The 20,039-nt window shown below is 43.0% G+C and overlaps 1 non-coding gene across 1 annotated transcript; it reads right to left on the bottom strand.

Annotated features, from left to right (window-relative positions):
- Positions 1–9,226: 9,226 nt before the first annotated feature.
- Positions 9,227–9,298, bottom strand: TRNAC-GCA (transfer RNA cysteine (anticodon GCA)). Its single transcript has one exon. It is a non-coding gene; the product is annotated as a tRNA-Cys (tRNA).
- Between the last annotated feature and the right edge of the window lie 10,741 nt (positions 9,299–20,039).

Here is a 20,039-nt window from a genome sequence, read left to right as displayed (position 1 = left end):
GCTGTACAGTAGGTCCTTATTGGTTATTCATTTTAAATAGAGCAATATGTGTGTGTCAATCCCATATTCCCTCAGTTCACTTCAGTTCAGTCGCTCAGTCGTGTCCGACTCTTTGCAACCCTATGAATTGCAGCATGCCAGGCCTCCCTGTCCATCAACAACTCCTGGAGTTCACTCAAACTCACGTCCATCGAGTCAGTGATGCCATCCAGCCATCTCATCCTCTGTCATTCCCTTCTTCTCCCGCCCCCAATCCCTCCCAGCATCAGAGTCTTTTCCAATGAGTCAACTCTTTGCATGAGGTGGCCAAAGTACTGGAGTTTCAGCTTTAGCATCAGTCCTTCCAAAGAACACCCAGGGCTGATCTCCTTTAGAATGGACTGGTTGGATCTCCATGCAGTCCAAGGGACTGTCAAGAGTCTTCTCCAACACCACAGTTCAAAAGCATCAATTCTTCGGTGCTCAGCTTTCTTCACAGTCCAACTCTCACATCCATACATGACCACTGGAAAAACCATAGTCTTGACTAGATGGACTTTGTTGGCAAAGTAATGTCTCTGCTTTTGAATATGCTATCTAGGTTGGTCATAACTTTCCTTCCAAGGAGTAAGTGTCTTTTAATTTCATGGCTGCAGTCACTATCTGCAATGATTTTGGAGCCCCCCAAAATAAAGTCTGACACTGTTTCCACTGTTTCCCCATCTATTTCCCATGAAGTGATGGGACCAGATGCCATGATCTTCGTTTTCTGAATGTTGACTTTTAAACCAACTTTTTCACTCTCCTCTTTCACTCTCATCAAGAGGCTTTTTAGTTCCTCTTCACTTTCTGCCAAGACGGGTGGGTCATGGTGGGGAGGTCTGACAGAATGTGGTCCACTGGAGAAGGGAATGGCAAACCACTTCAGTATTTTTGCCTTGAGAACTCCATGAACAGTATGAAAAGGCAAAATGATAGGATACTGAAAGAGGAACTCCCCAGGCCAGTAGTTGCCCAATATGTTACTGGAGATCAGTGGAGAAATAACTCCAGAAAGAATGAAGGGATAGAGCCAAAGCAAAAACAATACCCATATTCCCTAAGTATTCCTTATTCAGGTCAGTTCAGTCGCTCAGTCGTGTCCAACTCTTTGTGTCCTTATTACTCAGCCTTTAAAAAGAATTAAATAGTGCCATTTGCAGCAATGTGGATGGAACTAGAGATTGTCATACTGAGTGAAGTAAGTCAGATGGAGAAAGTGAAATATCATATGATATCATTTATATGCAAAATCTAAAAAAAATGATACAAAGAGATACTATTTTTGAAGTCCAGTTTAAGTGTTTTTTATCATATGATAACTTCTTAGTTTCTTTTACTTATGTGATTATTTGGCTGCACTGAGTCTTAGTTGCAGCATTCAAGATCTTTAGTTGTGGCATGTGGGTGGACTCAGTTGCAGCACGTGGGATCTAGTTCCCTGACCAGGGATGAAACCCTGCCTGCCCCGCTGCGTTGGGAGCATGGAGTCTTGGCCACTGGACCAGCAGGGAAGTCCCTGACAACTTTTAAATTTCTATTGATCATTGTATTTTATTAGTTACAACATCAAACTGGCTACTTACATAGTTTCTAACGATGAGAAATAATCCATGGCTAAGTGATGAATATGTTATGTTCTATTATGGTCATTTCTAATTAACCTTCATAACATGCAAGTCTGTTATTAAAACTCATGGGTTTCAGGTTTGAAGGAGAATGGATACATGTATAAGGATGGTTGACTCCCTTTGCTGTTCACCTGAAACTACCACAGCATTGTTAATTGGGTATACCCCAATACAAAATAAAAGGTTTATAGTTTGGGGAAAAACCCTGATGGGTTCAAAGTGATTTTATCAACCTAATAAAATCCGGAGCAAGGGTTTTATAAAGGACTAGATCATGGAGAAGGCAATGGTCACCCACTCCAGTACTTTTGCCTGGAAAATCCCATGGGCGGAGGAGCCTGGTAGGCTGCAGTCCCTGGGGTCGCTAAGAGTCGGGCACGACTGAGCGACTTCACTTTCGCTTTTCACATTCATACATTGGAGAAGGAAATGGCAACCTGCTCCAGTGTTCTTGCCTGGAGAATCCCAGGGATGGGGGAGCCTGGTGGGCTGCCGTCTATGGGGTCGCACAGAGTCGGACATGATTGAAGTGACTTAGCAGCAGTAGCACCAGATCATGAAGATTACCTCTGACAGAGAGCGATGCAGACTCACTGAGATGTCAGTGTTGCACCTGTGACGTGTGTTTTCATCTTTCTCCCAAGCTCACTATTAATTTCCCTCTTTATCCAGCCCTGCTCCCTGAATCACTGTTAAGTCTCCACAGCTTCAAGATAAAACATGTTGGGCTTCCCTGGTGGCTCAGATGGTAAAGAATCTGCCTGTAATGCAGGGGACTCGGGTTCAATCCCTGGATCAGGAAGATCCCCCCAGAGAAGGGAATGGCAACCCACTCCATGCCTGGAGAATCTCATGGACAGAGGAGACTGGCAGGCTAAGGTCCATGGGGTTGCAAAGAGTTTGACAAGATTAAGTGACCAACACTTTCAGGACTCTTAGTTGCAAATGAGTGAAATTTCAACTCAAAATGACTGGAGCAGAGATGGGAATTGGGGCTTGTTGTTGGGTATGATAGGCTGGTCTCTTAGGAGCTCCCTCGGACCTTTCCTGTGGGTCAGTTTGCTTGTAGGGAAGTACCCTGCTTATGGTGGCAAATGACTGTCAGTAGATTTGGCCTTACCCTGTCTCACCTTCGGAGGACATCCAGCAGAATTTCCCTTCTCCAGCAGTTTCAGTTAAAGTCTTAGAATTGAGCCCCATGTGTTCCCATTGGCCTGAGTCACAAACCACTTCAGGAGTTAGGGCTGGCACCAGTCCCACAAAACCCAGATGGGCTGAGAGTGGGCAGAGGAATTGCTACAGGAAAAGAAAGACCGCTAATGTCCACATGAGCACTAAGTAGGGGCCAGATCTGAAGCCTTCCCAAGGGAAAGTATGAGAAGATGCTCACAGTGGGTCTGCTCAGTGCTGTGCCCACACTGAGCTCTGGCTCACCTGAGCTCTCGGGAACTCCTGGCTGGGCAGCTTGGCTGAAGGTTGCCCTCCCAGCTCCAAACCTTTGGTTGTGATGGTTCTTTGGTTCTATTTGATGGCCCTGTTGGGGCTCTCAGGTGCCCTCCTCTTCTCCAGACTCTGGCTCCAGCAGTCACCCTTCTTCTCCCTTGACATCTCCCGAGTTTTTCACCCACTGTCCCTGACCTGTGCACCTGGAGTCTCAAATGTGGCCACCGATCACTGTGCTACATCCGTAGAATGTGTGAACGCTGCTGGTATCCAAATGTCATCCAGTGGACTCATTAAATGCCGCCATTCATCTCCATGGAGAGAAAACAAGAGCAAGGCAGGGTCTTGGAGATCTGAGGAGAGCCTCACCCCACGTGCCCCTTCTCCTGGGCTCAGTGTAAGCACATCCTGCCGCTGGAGGGCTGCAATGGCAAGTGTTGTCTCAGCCGCCATGACCTTCCATTATTTTTAAGTAGCTGTAGCTGAACAAAAGACAAATGAAAACTTTCTCTGCTTGATATTGAAAAAAATCACTGGCATGTCATATGGTAATTCATTAAAGACTCCTCATTCATTAGAACAATTCATTTTTGTTTGAAGAGGCTGAATAAGCAGTTTCTTGCTGATTTCACTGTCAGTCTCTCTGGCCACATGTGGCTCCAGTTCATTTGCAGTGATTTTATTCCTAAATATTAAGAGTTTGGGGGGAATATGTGGAATTTTTTAAATCAAATTGGGCTATTTTACTTAGATACCTCTTTTACATTCTTTCTTTTACAATTCTAATATCCAGGACTGGAGTTTAATTTTTACCCGCCCCCCTTCGGATGAAGAGATACACAAGTAAATTCTTTCTTTTTTCAGAAATTAAAATCTACCCAGTTGGCTTGAATCTACTGCTGAACTGAGCACAGGAAACTGATTTCTGGCTAGTTTTAAAAGTTTATATATATATATATATAATATCTCAAACTAGGGGGAATTGTTGTTTTGATCAGTTGCTGTTGTTGATCAGTTGCTCCTGTTGCTGATCAGTTGCTCAGTCATGCCTGACCACAGGGACTGTAACCCACCAGGCTCCTCTGTCCATGGGATTCTCCAGGCAAGAATACTGGAGTGGGTTACACTCTTGAACCCGAATTAAACTTTGCAAATGTGTGCTTTACAAAATCCTCCTTTATCAAGCACGTCTAATTCATTTTCTATGTAGCTATGTTTTAGCATCACAGAAATACAGTTTTTGGATTTTTCCCCAAAATTCTTTCTCAAAAATCTTTGGTCAATATCTAATTTATATTATTCATCTAAAAGATTTTAACTTTTAAGAAACTCCATTTTTGTTTTTTTAGCCTTCTGGCGGATTCTCCTGTAAACCTGGTTCCCTTGGTCACGTCTCTCAGTATCTCTTTCTCTTACCTCTCATCACTGTTTCTTTTCCCCTCTGTCATAGAACAGGGTTTGTCAGCTCAAAATGCTACCTGAGGTCAGGCAGGTATTTTAAGTGGGTGAATAGGTTGGGAACAATAGCAGTTGTATGGGGACTCTGGGAAACCAGAGACGCCTGACTGCAGGAAGGCTGACAACATTCAGCTCCAAGAGTCCCCATGAGAGAATTCAGCATGAGATTTGCCAGATCTCATACTTTCATGGAAAGCCAGAAATCTAGATTATAGTGTGAAATATTCCAATTTTTGAAATGGTCAATTATTAAACATTTTTAAGATCATTTCTCCCCCAAACCTATAAATGTCCCATAAGCCGTTAGAAATGTGTTATATCCACCCTTTAACCAATTTGTTTTCATTAACATCTGCTTATACTACACTGGCTTTGCTTCTCCCCCCTCTCCCTCTGTACTCAGATTAAACTTGTGCAGTAACCTGGTGAATTATCTAGGGGCAGAGCACTTCCCGCAACTTGTGGCCACTTCAGGACCTGGGACCAGAGCTGTTCCCAGGAGCCAGGAGATGCACCTCGACTCTGAACTTTGCCACAAGTCTCTGGACAATCACTGGTTAGGAGAGTGGTGCTCTGCCTGCTGAGGCTGGAAAGGAAAAGAGCAGCTGAACTCTAGTGTTCATCTGTCCACTTGTCCCTTCTTTTCACTTGTTCTGTCCCTTCAGCCTCTGTTAGTCCAGCATTTTTGCTGCCACTACCAATACCAGGGGGCTTCCCTGATAGCTCCGCAGGTGGTAAAGGATCCGCCTGCAATGTGGGAGGCCTGAGTCCGGTCCCTGGGTTGGGAAGATCCGCTGAAGGTGGGAAAGGCTACCCACTCCAGTATTCTGGCCCAGAGAATTCCATGGACTGTATAGTCCATGGGGTCGAAAAGAGTTGGGACACAACTGAGTGACTTTCACTTTCACCAACACCAGGTAAGGCTGGATATAGGTTCATCTCTGTTTCCACCCATGGACACAGACACGCACAGACACACACACACCGCTACTGTTTCCTGACTTGTTTCTTCTTCTCACCTGTTCTTGATATTCATTTATTTGACCTCAACTATAAAAAATACACAGTATGTATGAGGTTTCCAGTGCTTCAAATGGACTAAAGAGGTGGTATATTCTTAACTATACCAGTCCCCTAATCAGTCCACAAACTTGAATAACTGGATGTTAACTTTATCCGAATAACTGCAGGTTGGATTTATTTAGTACTTAAGGTTTTAAAAGCATCTTTGGAATTGTCATTTTTATTTTTATCTTTATAAATAAACCCTGTGGCTTCAATAGTGAGATATTGTCCTCCACTTTTAATATACTGGGAAACTCTTGTCAGGCTCAGGGATCAGAAATATGAAGGTCTGCAAAGAAATTCTGATGTCAGATATTAAAATATTAGCTGACCTGTATTTTCACTGAATTATATCTCTTTTCCTGTGATTTCACTCTTTTTAACAAAAGTAACTCATCACCACTGGTATCTACCCACCTGGCTGAATCCAACAGCATTGTCAATGATGCTCTACCAATTTTGGGCATGACTCATCTGACCTCTGTTTGTATGATGTCTCTCAGCCAGTTAATAGAAGGTCAAGGATCAGTATTTTGTTTCCTGAGTAGTATGATTTTTTATTTATTTATTTTATTATTATTTTTTTAATTTTATTTTTAAACTTTACAATATTGTATTGGTTTTGCGAAATATCGAAATGAATCCACCACAGGTATACATGTGTTCCCCATCCTGAACCCTCCTCCCTCCTCCCTCCCCATACCATCCCTCTGGATCGTCCCAGTGCACCAGCCCCAAGCATCCAGTATCGTGCATCGAACCTGGACTGGCGACTCGTTCCATATATGATATTATACGTATTTCAATGTCATTCTCCCAAATCATCCCACGCTCTCCCTCTCCCTCTCCCACAGAGTCCAAAAGACTGTTTTACACATCAGTGTCTCTTTTGCTGTCTCGTATACAGGGTTATTGTTACCATCTTTCTAAATTCCATATGTATGCGTTAGTATACTGTATTGGTGTTTTTCTTTCTGGCTTACTTCACTCTGTATAATAGGCTCCAGTTTCATTCACCTCATTAGAACTGATTCAAATGTATTTTTTTTAATGGCTGAGTAATACTCCTTTGTGTATATGTACTTTCTTATCCATTCATCTGCTGATGGACATCTAGGTTGCTTCCATGTCCTGGCTGTTATAAATAGTGCTGCGATGAACATTGGGGTACACGTGTCTCTTTCAATTCTGGTTTCCTCAGTGTGTATGCCCAGCAGTGGGATTGCTGGATCATAAGGCAGTTCTATTTCCAGTTTTTTAAGGAATATCCACACTGTTCTCCATAGTGGCTTCCCTTTTCTCCACACCCTCCCAGAATTTATTGCTTGTAGACTTTTGGATCACAGCCATTCTGACTGGCGTGAAATGGTACCTCATAGTGGTTTTGATTTGCATTTCTCTGATAATGAGTGATGTTGAGCATCTTTTCATGTGTTTGTTAGCCATCTGTATGTCTTCTTTGGAGAAATGTCTATTTAGTTCTTTGGCCCATTTTTTGATTGGGTCTATTTTTCTGGAATTGAGCTGCAGGAGTTGCTTGTATATTTTTGAGATTAGTTGTTTGTCCATTGCTTCATTTGCTATTATTTTCTCCCATTCTGAAGGCTGTCTTTTCACCTTGCTTATAGTTTTCTTTGTTGTGCAGAAGCTTTTAAGTTTAATTAGGTCCCATTTGTTTATTTTTGCTTTTATTTCCAATATTCTGGGAGGTGGGTCATAGAGGATCCTGCTGTGATGTATGTCGGAGAGTGTTTTGCCTATGTTCTCCTCTAGGAGTTTTATAGTTCCTGGTCTTATGTTTAGATCTTTAATCCATTTTGAGTTTATTTTTGTGTATGGTGTTAGAAAGTGCTCTAGTTTCATTCTTTTACAAGTGGTTGACCAGTTTTCCCAGCACCACTCGTTAAAGAGATTGTCTTTAATCCATTGTATATTCTTGCCTCCTTTGTCAAAGATAAGGTGTCCATATGTACATGGATTTATCTCTGGGCTTTCTATTTTGTTTCGTTGATCTATATTTCTGTCTTTGTGCCAGTACCATACTGTCTTGATGACTGTGGCTTTGTAGTAGAGCCTGAAGTCAGGTAGGTTGATTCCTCCAGTTCCATTCTTCTTTCTCAAGATTGCTTTGGCTATTCGAGGTTTTTTGTATTTCCATACAAATTGTGAAATTATTTGTTCTAGCTCTGTGAAGAATACCATTGGTAGCTTGATAGGGATTGCATTGAATCTATAAATTGCTTTGGGTAGTATACTCATTTTCACTATATTGATTCTTCCAATCCATGAACATGGTATATTTCTCCATCTAGTAGTGTCCTCTTTGATTTCTTTCACCAGTGTTTTATAGTTTTCTATGTATAGGTCTTTAGTTTCTTTAGGTAGATATATTCCTAAGTATTTTATTCTTTCTGTTGCAATGGTGAATGGAATTGTTTCCTTAATTTCTCTTTCTGTTTTCTCATTATTAGTGTATAGGAATGCAAGGGATTTCTGTGTGTTGATTTTATATCCTGCAACTTTACTATAATCATTGATTAGTTCTAGTAATTTTCTGGTGGAGTCTTTAGGGTTTTCTATGTAGAGGATCATGTCATCTGCAAACAGTGAGAGTTTTACTTCTTCTTTTCCAATTTGGATTCCTTTTATTTCTTTTTCTGCTCCAATTGCTGTGGCCAAAACTTCCAAAACTATGTTGAATAGTAATGGTGAAAGTGGGCACCCTTGTTTTGTTCCTGACTTTAGAGGAAATGCTTTCAATTTTTCACCATTGAGGATAATGTTTGCTGTGGGTTTGTCATATATAGTTTTTATTATGTTGAGGTATGTTCTTTCTATTCCTGCTTTCTGGAGAGTTTTTATCATAAATGGATGTTGAATTTTGTCAAAGGCTTTCTCTGCATCTATTGAGATAATCATATGGTTTTTATTTTTCAATTTGTTAATGTGGTGTATTACATTGATTGATTTGTGGATATTGAAGAATCCTTGCATCCTTGGGATAAAGCCCACTTGGTCATGGTGTATGATCTTTTTAATGTGTTGTTGGATTCTGGTTGCTAAAATTTTATTAAGGATTTTTGCATCTATGTTCATCAGTGATATTGGCCTGTAGTTTTCTTTTTTTGTGGGATCTTTATCAGGTTTTGGTATTAGGGTGATGGTGGCCTCATAGAATGAGTTTGGAAGTTTACCTTCCTCTGCAATTTTCTGGAAGAGTTTGAGTATGATAGGTGTTAGCTCTTCTCTAAATTTTTGGTAGAATTCAGCTGTGAAGCCATCAGGCCAAGAAATACAGAAAGATAAGTAAATTTGAAGTTTTCAGGCAATGTTCCTATTTGCATACTTTGTTAACATTTCAAAAAACACTACACAGCTAACTTTTGATCTAGTAAGACCTTCTTTTGAGAAGCTATATCAATTATGATTTTTTTGGATACAACCCCCTTCCTCTGGAAACTCAACTGAATATAGCTTTAGTGAAGTGAAGTTGCTCAGTCGTGTCCGACTCTTTATGACCCCATGGACTGTAGCCTATCAGGCTCCTCTGTCCATGGGATTTTCCAGGCAAGAGTGCTGGAGTGGATTGCCATTTTCTTCTCCAGGGGATCTTCCCAACCCAGGAATCGAACCCGGGTCTCCAGCATTGCAGGCAGACGCTTTACCAGCTGAGCCACCAGGGAAGCCGAATATGGCTTTAAAAACTCCCCTAATGGCCAAAGTTGGAACAATTTGAGCAACAAAATAGTGTTGGATTATAGCACAAAATATAAGATAAGTATCATGAGTCCATACTGATAGAAATAATTGAGTAAATAAATAGATGATGAGGGAGAAGAGACAAATCTCCTGTGCATAAGAATTCCAAATAATTTATGTAATTGCTCCACCCTTGATGGGAACATTAACTCCTCACTTCTTAAGTGTGGGTTCCTCATAGTATGTCTTTCCAAAGAGGACAGTGTGGAAAGGGATAGGGGAATACATTTATAGTAGAGAAACTTGATACCCCAGACAGGAGTCAAGGTTAGTATCAACAGTGTTAAGTCCTATTGATACTGTGTACCCTTGATGTGATGAAAATAGCACTTTACGAATTCGGTCTTCCTCCCCTCAAAATTTAAAAACTCAGTATAATCATGAGAAGAACAGAAAAATCCCTATAGAGGGGCATCCTGCAAAATACTTGACCAGCATTCCTCAAAACTGTCAAGATAATCAAAACCCAGGAAAATCGGAGAAACTGTCATAGCCAAGAGGAACTTAAGGAGACATGACAACAAGATGTAATATGGTAACTCCGCTCAATATTATATGGCAGGCTGGATGGGAGCAGGGCTTGGAGGAGAATGGATACATGTATATGTATGGCTAAATCCCTTTGCTGTCCACCTGAAACTATCACAACATCATTAATAGGTTATACTCCAATACAAAATAAAAAGCTTTTTAGAAAAATGTAATGTGGTGACTTGGATGGGATCCTGGGACAGAAAACAGACATTAGGTAAAAACTAAAGAAATCTCAATAAACTACGGACTTCAGTTAGTAAGACTTCAGTTAGTAACCTTTTATCAGTGTCAGTTCTTAATTGTAACATAGGTATTACACTGATACAAGCTATTAAAACCAGAGGAACCTGGGTGAGGGGATATATAGGAATTCTTTGCCATCTTCCCAACTGTTCCACAAATCTAAAACTGTTCTAAAAAATAGAGTGTATTTTTTTTTTTTTTAAATGTCATTTCACCTACGAAAGAGGACAGGTAGGATGGTGCAGAGTTGGCTACTTCAGCAGGTCAGACACGTCAGCAACTCAGGTTTGTTCCATCTTTCTGCTCTGCTTCCCTGACATGAGCTGACCTCCATGAGGCTGTCTCACAGCTGTGAGATCGCTGTGATGCAGGCAGACACGACAATAGCTAACAGAAGGAAGGAACTGGCTTTCAGTATGCTTCTTTGTAAGTGTGGAGAGTGGAGGCTTCTGGCCAGAACTGGGTGACATATCTGCTCCTGAGCCACTCACTGAGAAAGCAGCAAGATGACCAGAGAGGCCACAGGAACCCATACTCCCCCCAGACCTCCTGGTGGGAGCATTTAACTAGCTGGGCTCTTCCCGCCCCTAAGAAGAGGTTGAGAAATAGACTACGCTCCCTCACAAGAGAAAGCAAAGCTAATGACCATATCTGTTTCCCCAGGCTGGCTACACCACTCTGGTCCCTCTTAATCCCATTCTTATTGTATGTCCATTTCTCCAACTTGCACAAGTCATTTTGAAGGGTAGTCTGTAAGGATTCTATATTAAACAGCAAGTATATTGTTTTCCTCTTTTCTTTTCAGTGGCTATTGAATGGCTTTACCACTCAGCTACAACTCTATTCATCCATTAGACAGAAGAGGGAAAACTGCTTGGCTCTGTTTCCTGCACTGGGCTAGTTTGGAGGTGCTAATATGCACTGCTTTCCTGATAAGCTCTGATAAGGCAAAAATATTCCCCACCCTGGTTTTCATCAGAAATGTAAATGGCATGTGCTTGTAACAGGTCCTCCATCAAAATCCCTAGATATCTTTCCAGTGTCTCGGTCCTGTTACTAACACATCCCGTCAAGATCAGTGTCTCCAAATGGTGTAAATGTGACTAAGATGCTATGTTTTCTAAATGGTGTCTAGTAGGTTATAGAATAATTTTCTGTAAATAATTATAATTACATCTGGATCCTACAGTCTTTTTTCAAATGTGAGTTGGGGGGGAAATCCTTAAAAATAAAATATGTAAACATCTCATATATTCAAGGGAGGACAAATATCGACAGAAACCACAGTTGCCATCTCTCCTAAAACCAAGAAAAGGTAGGAAATCAGAGTGAGAATAGGAGTGACTTGAAGATACAGGTCCTACAAGAACACTTGTTGGAGAGTCATGAGTTCCAGGGTGACATGAACTCACCAGGGCTTGAAGCCAGGTTATACTCCTGAGAAAGAGCATTTTATTCATAGGAGACTTTACTCAATAGGAGGAAAAAACCCAAAAAACAAAACAGAGAAAGACTTTGAAAACCATACTATTGTCTGGCAAACAGTGTAAGCTGAATTTGGTGAATGAATATGGACTTAAGGAAGCCACTGGGGTAAAACTGCTTCTTCCATTCAGCACCCCCAACTCTTATTACTCCCGTTTATCTGACAATGTAGACAATAAGAAAACAATAAAATAAACACATAACAAAGATTGTCTAATGATCGTTTCTGAGTCTTCTGTGCTTCTCTCACTTACCCAAATCCCTAGAGAGGCAACGGTGTGGACATGAGTCTTATGATACCTGAAGGGTTTCGTTCTGGGAGAGGTGTGTGTGTGTGTGTGTGTGTGTGTGTGTCTGCGGGGCTGTATGTATTTGAAGATGGGGATGAGGGTTACAGAGAAACTGTGGGGACACCTGTACCTATCTGATTTGAAAGGAGAATGTTTTGAACAAAACACTGATGGTGGGAGTGACCTGATCCCAACCTCAGCTAGAATCCACTTCAAGACCACAGGAGCCTGGGTCACCTCCACCAAGGATATGAGATGAAGACCCTTTTTAAGGATTACTTAGAATACTGAGAAATGCTGAGAATCAGTAGGTGCTTGATTGCCAAGGAACAGGTGAGACTAAGAATTCTGCTTCCCTCTCACCCTTCCCAGGCATCATTCCTTGGTTCTCTAATAAACCATGCCCATCAATCCCTGTCTCAGAATGCATTACCTGACCTGAGACAGTTAAGGCCGGGATGCAGGTGTAAGTGTGAGTGCATGCTCAGTCACTTAGTACTGTCCAACTCTTTGTGACCCTATGGATGGTAGCCAGCCCTTCAGGTTCCTCTGTCCATGGAATTTTCCAGGCAAGAATACTGGAGCAGGTTGCCATTTTCTCCTCCAGGGTATTTTCCCAACCCAGGGACTGAACCTGTATCTCTGGCGCCTTCTGCACTGGCAGTCGAATTCTTTACTGCTGAGTCATTGGAGAAGCCCAGGTCTAAGTGTACCTACTCCAAAATGGGATTTGTGAATTAGATCACCCAGAAGCCCCTGGTATGTCTAGTGGAGTTACCAGTGGTGAGCTAGGATGTTCTCAGGTGTCTGAGATAGTTACGGTGTGGGGGAGAGTAGTAATTAAAAGCTCGATGACATCAAACAGCTCTTTCTGAGTGCTACCAGTATACTGGAGAAACACAATGAAAGGTTATGAGTGAATAATCCCCAATTTAAGACAAAGACTGGTGGGCTGCCGTCTATGGGGTTGCACAGAGTCAGACATGACTGAAGTGACTTAGCGGCAGCAGTGGGCTGTTAGAGGATCTTCTTGGCAACATGTATAGAGTTCTTATCTCTCTCAGTCAGAATAGAAGCAAAAAACAAAAACAAAAACAAAAAAACTGAGGATCTTATCCAGGAATTAATTATAAGGTTAATGAAGCTTCAGAGAAGATGGGATTTTCAATCCTATCCAGTTTGCTAGGCTCAAATCATGACCCTGATTGGGAGGAAGTGGGAACTTGAGACTTAGGATTTGGACATCTGAGTTGCTCACTCAAGCACCCTGAAAGCACCTGGATTGTCCTGAGTGCCAGGTCCTACAGAAGTGACCCCTGCTTTGCTTTTAAAAGACAGGACTCCCATTTCCATGAGGATGGTGCAGAGGTCCTCACCTTGCAGGGCAAGTTATGCCCCCCACCCTACCTCAGGATCTACCCCCACATCAGCTTCCTAGCAGATCAACAACTGTGATCAAGTCAGAACATAGCTTGACCAGGGAAGTGTTCGGCCTGGTGAGTGAGAAAGGGGTCTCTATGCTGAAGAGGCTGCAGGATCCAACATGTGCTCAGAGGGTGGGGCGTATGAGGATTCAAAAGCCCATTACATCGTGACTATTTAGTAAGGACAAGTGATTGCGTTGTGTACCTCCCTCCACCAAAAGGAAGTCCATCACTTGGTAAGCCTCTTTGGTTTCTGAAGGCAGTATTTCCCCCACTGAAAATGCTATTCTGACACATTTACCAACTCATGTGGAAGGCTCATAAGCTTAGAGTGGGACCCATGTCAGGAAAGAGCTCTGTGTTAGGTCTGTGATGCTGCTTGGACCATATAACTAGCAGACCCTCTGCTACTAGAGATATCTGTGGTGGAAAAAGATGCCATGTGGAGTTTATGGCAAGCCCAGTAGGAGATTCACAATGTAGAACCCTAGGGTTCTGGAGCCAGGCCACGCCATCTGCAGCAGAGAATCATATACCATTTGAAAAAAGAGCTCCTGGCATGATAATGGGCCCCAGTTGAGATGGAGTCCCCAACCATGGGACATTGAGTGACCATGTGGCCAAAACTACCCATGAGAATCTGGGTTCTGTCTGACCCACCAAGTCATAAGACCCAGCAGACCTCAGAGCAATTCATCACAAGATAGAAGTAGAGCATCCAAGATGAGATATGAGCAAGGCAAGTGGGCAGGAGGAAGAATCATAGGCAGGTGGCCCAGACATTCATGTCACCCACCACTGTCGCACCAGCTCCTCTCCCGAAGCTCACATCTGGGATGATCACTGATATGTCCATGAGAGTTTCTTGGGCCCTGGGCCCTTAGTAGTGAACTGAGAAAGGAAGAGGCAGGCTAGGCTTAGTGTATGGAAGAGTCAGGTTAACTTGTGGATGCAAGCCAGAAACAGACAGTGACTGTATAATCGCTTCTCTTGGGAATGGCCTTGAAAGGCAGAGAGAAGGGGAAATTCTCCTTCATAAAAAGAGCTTTGGATACAGTCATCTTGATTATCTACTTTTGAAGAAAAAGAAGTAGCCCCTGCAGAGACTCATAGCAATGATAAAGGCTAGGTCAGGGGCGTGGCAGAAGCAAGACAGGAAAGATCAGGGACAAGGACTCTGGGAAAGATGTGTGCATGGGATTTGGACAAACGACGAAGTTCTTTGTATCACCTTCTAATGCCCATCCGAACACACCCATCAGCGCACTGCAGAGGAGGGCCTAAATGACTAAAAGAAGATGAGTTACTGGTCAGTGCTAGCTGCTTCCATCAGTGGCTGGCACAATTGGTGCATAAACACAGTAGCTACCACCTCAGGGATGGAGGCAATGTATGGGCTCAGCAGCATGGGCATTTCACTCATCAAGGTTGGCTCAGTCACTGCCACTGCCAAGTGTCCAACCTGTGAGCCACAGAGACAAATGCTGAGCCCCAGATGGAGCACCATCCCTCAAAGAGACAAAACAGGCACTTAATGGGAGCTTAGTACATGGTACTTTTTCCACCCAGAAGGGGAAATGATTTATCTTCATTAGAATTGACACATAATCCAAGTATGAGTTAGTTTTTCTGCCTACAGGGCCTAAGCCACTACCTGAAACTCTACAGAGTGTTTGATCCACTGACACGGGTGTCCATAGGTTATTGCATTTGACCAAACAATCCACTTTACAGCAAAGGAGAGGCAGCAGGAAGCATCTGACTGTGTGTCCACACGGGCTTCCCAACAGGTGACTCAGTGGTAAAGAATCCACCTGCTAATGTAGGAGACATAAGAGATGCAGGTTTGATCCCTGGGTTGGGAAGATCCCCTCGAGGAGGAAATGGCAACCCACTCCAGTATTCTTGCCTGGGAAATCCCATGGACAGAGGAGTCTGGCAGGTAACAGTCTATGGGGTTGCAAAGAGTCAGACATGGTTAAGTCATCATCACCACAGTGCCCACCTAGAGAGGGAGAGATGTCACTGGCTGGTAAAAAGAGCAGTCACTGGCTTGAAGATAATTTCTTTTAAATACAGACACCATCCTCTAGAGCCTTAAGTCGAAGACCATTATATGGTATTGTGTCCCCTGCAGGTAGGATACACAGGTCTAGGAGCCATAAAGAGAAAGGAAATAGCTCCCAGTGGCCCAGCTGGGAAATGGATACCTCGAATCCCTTCTGTGCTGGATTCTTCAGGGTTAGAGGTTTTGGTTCGAAGGAGGGAATGCTTCCACCAGGGGGCACAGCAAGAGTCTCACTAAACATTAAGGTACAGCTGCCACGGGTTTTTCCAGGATCTTCGTGCCTGGAGACTATCAGGCAAGGAAAAGGGTCGAAAATAACCGCGTCATCAAGGGGAGGAAATGTTGCTGTCACACGGGGCAGAGGGAGAGAATTTGCTCACCATCCAGGTGACCTATGGTGGCGTGAGTGCTCCCCTGGCAAATACCTATGGGAGACACACACAGCCTGAGAAGTGCAGGGTGAGCAGTGGGTAAAACATGGGGCTCTGGTGCAGATGGTTGTCACCAGTTAGCCGTCTGTACTGGCAGAGGTGCTGGCTGAGAGTGAGGGGAACACAGGGTGGGTAGTGGAGGCAGGCGGAGACCAGCTACAGCTACTGTCCCTCACACTCACCTTCCTCTTGAAGTTTCTGTGGAGAAAGAGACCAGTAAGACTGCTGGAGGCCTGGATCCCAGAGGGAGTGAAGATATTAAACAATGCAGACCCAAGGGTGTTAGTGCACATGCTGATTCAGCACCAAGGTCCCTGCTCAGGACCTAGGCACTCATCTCCCCAGCCGCCAGGAGCAGTGACAGCAATCAGTGCCTGGAAACCACCACCCTCTTCCCCTCACCCCCACAACCCCTCAGCTCCCGCCTCCCACCCCCCACGCCCCCATCTCCCTCCTCCCACTCCCCAAACCCCAGGCCGCCAAAGGAAGTTGCCTCACTCAGGCCTGTGCCTCCCGCCAGGGGCAGCCCACATCTGATGCCTGCCTGAGGTGGGGATGGAAACTGAGGTCTCCTGCCTCAGTTCAGTCAACCAAAGAGACACCCCAGCTTCAAAGCACCCCAGGCAGTCAGCTGAGGCCTCTGTTGTGACTGCACCAAAAGTTAGCCCCTCTGCCCAGTCTCATTCCTCCCCCACTCCCTGAGGTATGGGCCCCCCACCTTCCACGCACCCCCACAAACTCCTTGCAGGCACATCTCTGCCACCTGGGAGTCTGTTTCCCAGGGAACCCTAAGCTAAGACAGCCTGAGACCGGCTACAAGTGATAACCAACAACAACATCATAAACATTGCTGGTTTAATCAGAACATTGTAAGATGTTCAGGGCTGTCCCACCTTAAGTTGGAACATTGAGGTGAATGACATTTGTAGTTTGTCACCGGACAAAATTCTTCCAACTCAGGCCCAGACATCTCTAGCCTGCCCTTTGCCCAGCCTTGCCGTCCCATCCCTACCCTCTGTGTATAAGAGTCATTTAATTTTTAATAGAATAAACAGCTTTGGTTCGGCAGTTCACTTATGCTGCACCAAAGCAACAAAAATAACACAAGCAAACAAAACCCCAGAAGCCAAACACATGAAACCCCAAAACACCCGAATACGGCAAAGTGTTACCTGTCTAGCCAGTCACATAAACATCCATAACTAACTCATCTCTTTTTGTAGATGTTATGGATTTTTATATCTAAACACTGATCGTGTAAAGGGACTAGCAAACTCTCTGAAAACTTAAAGGAAAGGCCCAAATTCCACTTTCATCAAACTTGCGTCCAATTTAATTTTCTGTGATTTTAGCAGAAATAAATGTCGGGGAGAAGAGAGAAAAGAAATATTATTCAGCTTATAGGCTCAACGTAAGCAGGTGTTTAAAATTCACTGTTAGGTAAACTAGACTCCGATGCAAAACTGTACTTTTGTTGGGTGATGCATATTTCAAACTTTTACCCTCTTTTTTTTTGCTGACAGAACCTTGTTTTTTTCCCTTCTTTTTTTTCCCCCAGCAGGAAGGCACAATCATTTACAATACTGCCAAATATAACAAACATCTACAGATGGGTTGGTCTGCAGCTGGAGGCTTTAACTTCATAGTATTTATTTGAAATACCCAAGCCAGCAGAGCAGGGCTTAAGCACAGTGGGCACAATTCACAATGTTTTGGCTCTGGAGCAAATCGCAGTTCAACTTAGTTTTTTCAGCGAAAATGGAATTTATGCAGATGTGCTTTGCACTAAATTCATTAAACAATTACATCCTGGTGCAGTTTTCACATTTTTGTAAAGGATCCACATAAGCACTAATTAGATCTAAAACAATGTTACTGGGCAAATTACAGTGCCGATTGTCTGCCTCGTCTTGCGATCCGCATCTGCTTGGCAATGATGATGATAATTTAGGTGCAAGCAATACAAATGTTGGTTTTTGTTACATTTAATAGAAATATTTATTTAAAACACACTATGGATTAATTGATAATGTAACCAGCGTTAAAGAGCCACCAAATGTTTTCTCACGGACTTTTAGTGGTAAAACTGAATATGTGAAAATACAGTAGCTGAAACTTCTCACCATCGCTAACTGGCATTTCCTCAGTGAGGTTTGCTATTGAAAGGCAAGTTTGCATTTCATTTGGCTTCAAGTGCAAGCTGGGTAGCTGAATTACAGCAGTGCCTTTCAGAGTGCCGCATTTGAGCATTCGACGCGAAGGCAGAAACGCTTTCCTCCACAGCTCCCAGCCACGACTCCCCACGCTGCCTCTTCTTCGGTCCTTGGTTTAAAAGGACAGCTCAGTGTTAGAGAAGTATTCCATTCTTAAGTATTTCAGACATCAGGGTATGTTTCCTTTTGTCCATATTCATCTGTTTTCTATTTCATACATCATTCAATGTAAGAAGGCTTATTAACATTTAACCATCAAATCAGTTCTGCAGAAGTGAGGACATTCAGACAGGGTTTCTATGGCAACTTTGAATGTACCAACTTAATTCAGGGCTTGCTCTAGGCTGGTCACCTCCATTATTGCTCTCATCCTAGACATTCTTTAACTCGCTTGACCAGCCATGCAGTCGAGAATCCTGAGAGTGTTACCGTTCTGCTCTCACCCAGGACAACCGCCACCACAACCACCTAGCCTTGCTTTATCCCTGGGAAGGAGGCCAATGTGGTGAATCAGTTTGGCTGCTGGTTTCCCAAAAACCACTCCTGTTGTTTGACTTCTCAAATGGTTACTTTATTGTTCAGAGCTAGTCATAAAAGAGCAAGCTCAGTGCCACCGCCAACAAAGATGAAGAGGCAAAATTAAACTCCAAATTTAATCATTGCCAAAGTCCATGTTTGGAAATATCTCCTCTCCAGGCAGGAATACTAATTATTAATGCAAAGCACAGCAAATAATAATGACGCTCTCAACATTCAGCATCCAGTTTCCTTTTCTTTACTGGATTGCTTCCCTAACGTTTGTGTGGGTCTTGCCGTTTCGTTCTGCAGTTTTGCTAGGTAAGACATTGTAACTAGAAGGGTGATAATTCCTTCAACAGACCTAATTGATAGGCCTGAAAATGCTGTGCTGGTTAAATATCAAATTATATCCTCCTTGAAAGAAAACACTAGTTTTAGAGCTTGGAATAGTTCAGAGAGAAAATGTTGTTAGTCTGTGTCAAAAAGCAAAGTAAAATTTGTAACAAAATATTTTTGAAGATTCTGAAAAAGTGAATCATTAATATTTTATAACTTGAAACTCAAATTCTTGTTGTTTCACCTTGGGAAGATATTTGATTCTATAATTTACTCCTATTTAGAGTTTTAAAGGGGAAATAGGATTTAATTTTTATTAGATTAAAAATAACAGAAGAGTTATTTCTCAAATTTTCAAAAGTTGCCTTTGGATTGATAGCAAATGGAGAAAATGCTAAACAAAGGGCTGTAATTTTAGAAAGTTATGAACAACTGGAAAAGGGTTGTTATGACAACCTTTTCAATTATAAGGGTTAATTGCTCCTATAGCCAATAAAATGTACTATAGTCTATGCAACTTCTGAAGAGACAATTAAATGAAACAATGGAGCTTTTGGTAAAACCAATTTAATTCAACTCTTGTACCTTTTTACCCTGGAGGTGAGTGAGTTAGTGAAAGTCACTTCTCCAGGCTCTTTGAACCAGGGAATGAATCCAGGTCTCCTGCATTGTAGGCAGATTCTCTACCATCTGAGCCACCAAGAAGGAGGAGGAGGAGGAAATGGCAGCCCACTCCAGTATTCTTGCCTGGAGTAGTCCATGGACAGAGAAGCCTGGTGGGCTACAGTCCATGGGGTCGCAAGGAATTGGATGTGACTTAGCAACTGAGCATGCATGCACCTTTTACCAATCGGATTCCATTTGTATTTGGTTGGCATGGATGATACCACTTACTGTTTCTAACTTTATAAGTCCTTGGGTAGTGAATATCTTTGGCCCTGAGACAATTCTTGGTTCTATTGTATCATTCTTCCTTCCTGGGCTTCTTCCTTCTCCCATTCAACAAGTTCTGGGTTCTTCCTCTGGGCCAAGAAACATGTTAGGCATCATAGGTCCAGAGAGGGCTGAGCCCGAGGCCCTGCCTTCATGGCATTCACAGTGCGGTGGTGAAGAGCTGTGCAT

The sequence above is a fragment of the Bos javanicus genome, chromosome 16 (assembly GCF_032452875.1).
Source record: "Bos javanicus breed banteng chromosome 16, ARS-OSU_banteng_1.0, whole genome shotgun sequence".
Taxonomy (NCBI): domain Eukaryota; kingdom Metazoa; phylum Chordata; class Mammalia; order Artiodactyla; family Bovidae; genus Bos; species Bos javanicus.
The sequence above is the reverse complement of the archived record's forward strand: the minus strand, read 5'-3'. Positions and strand labels throughout refer to the sequence as shown.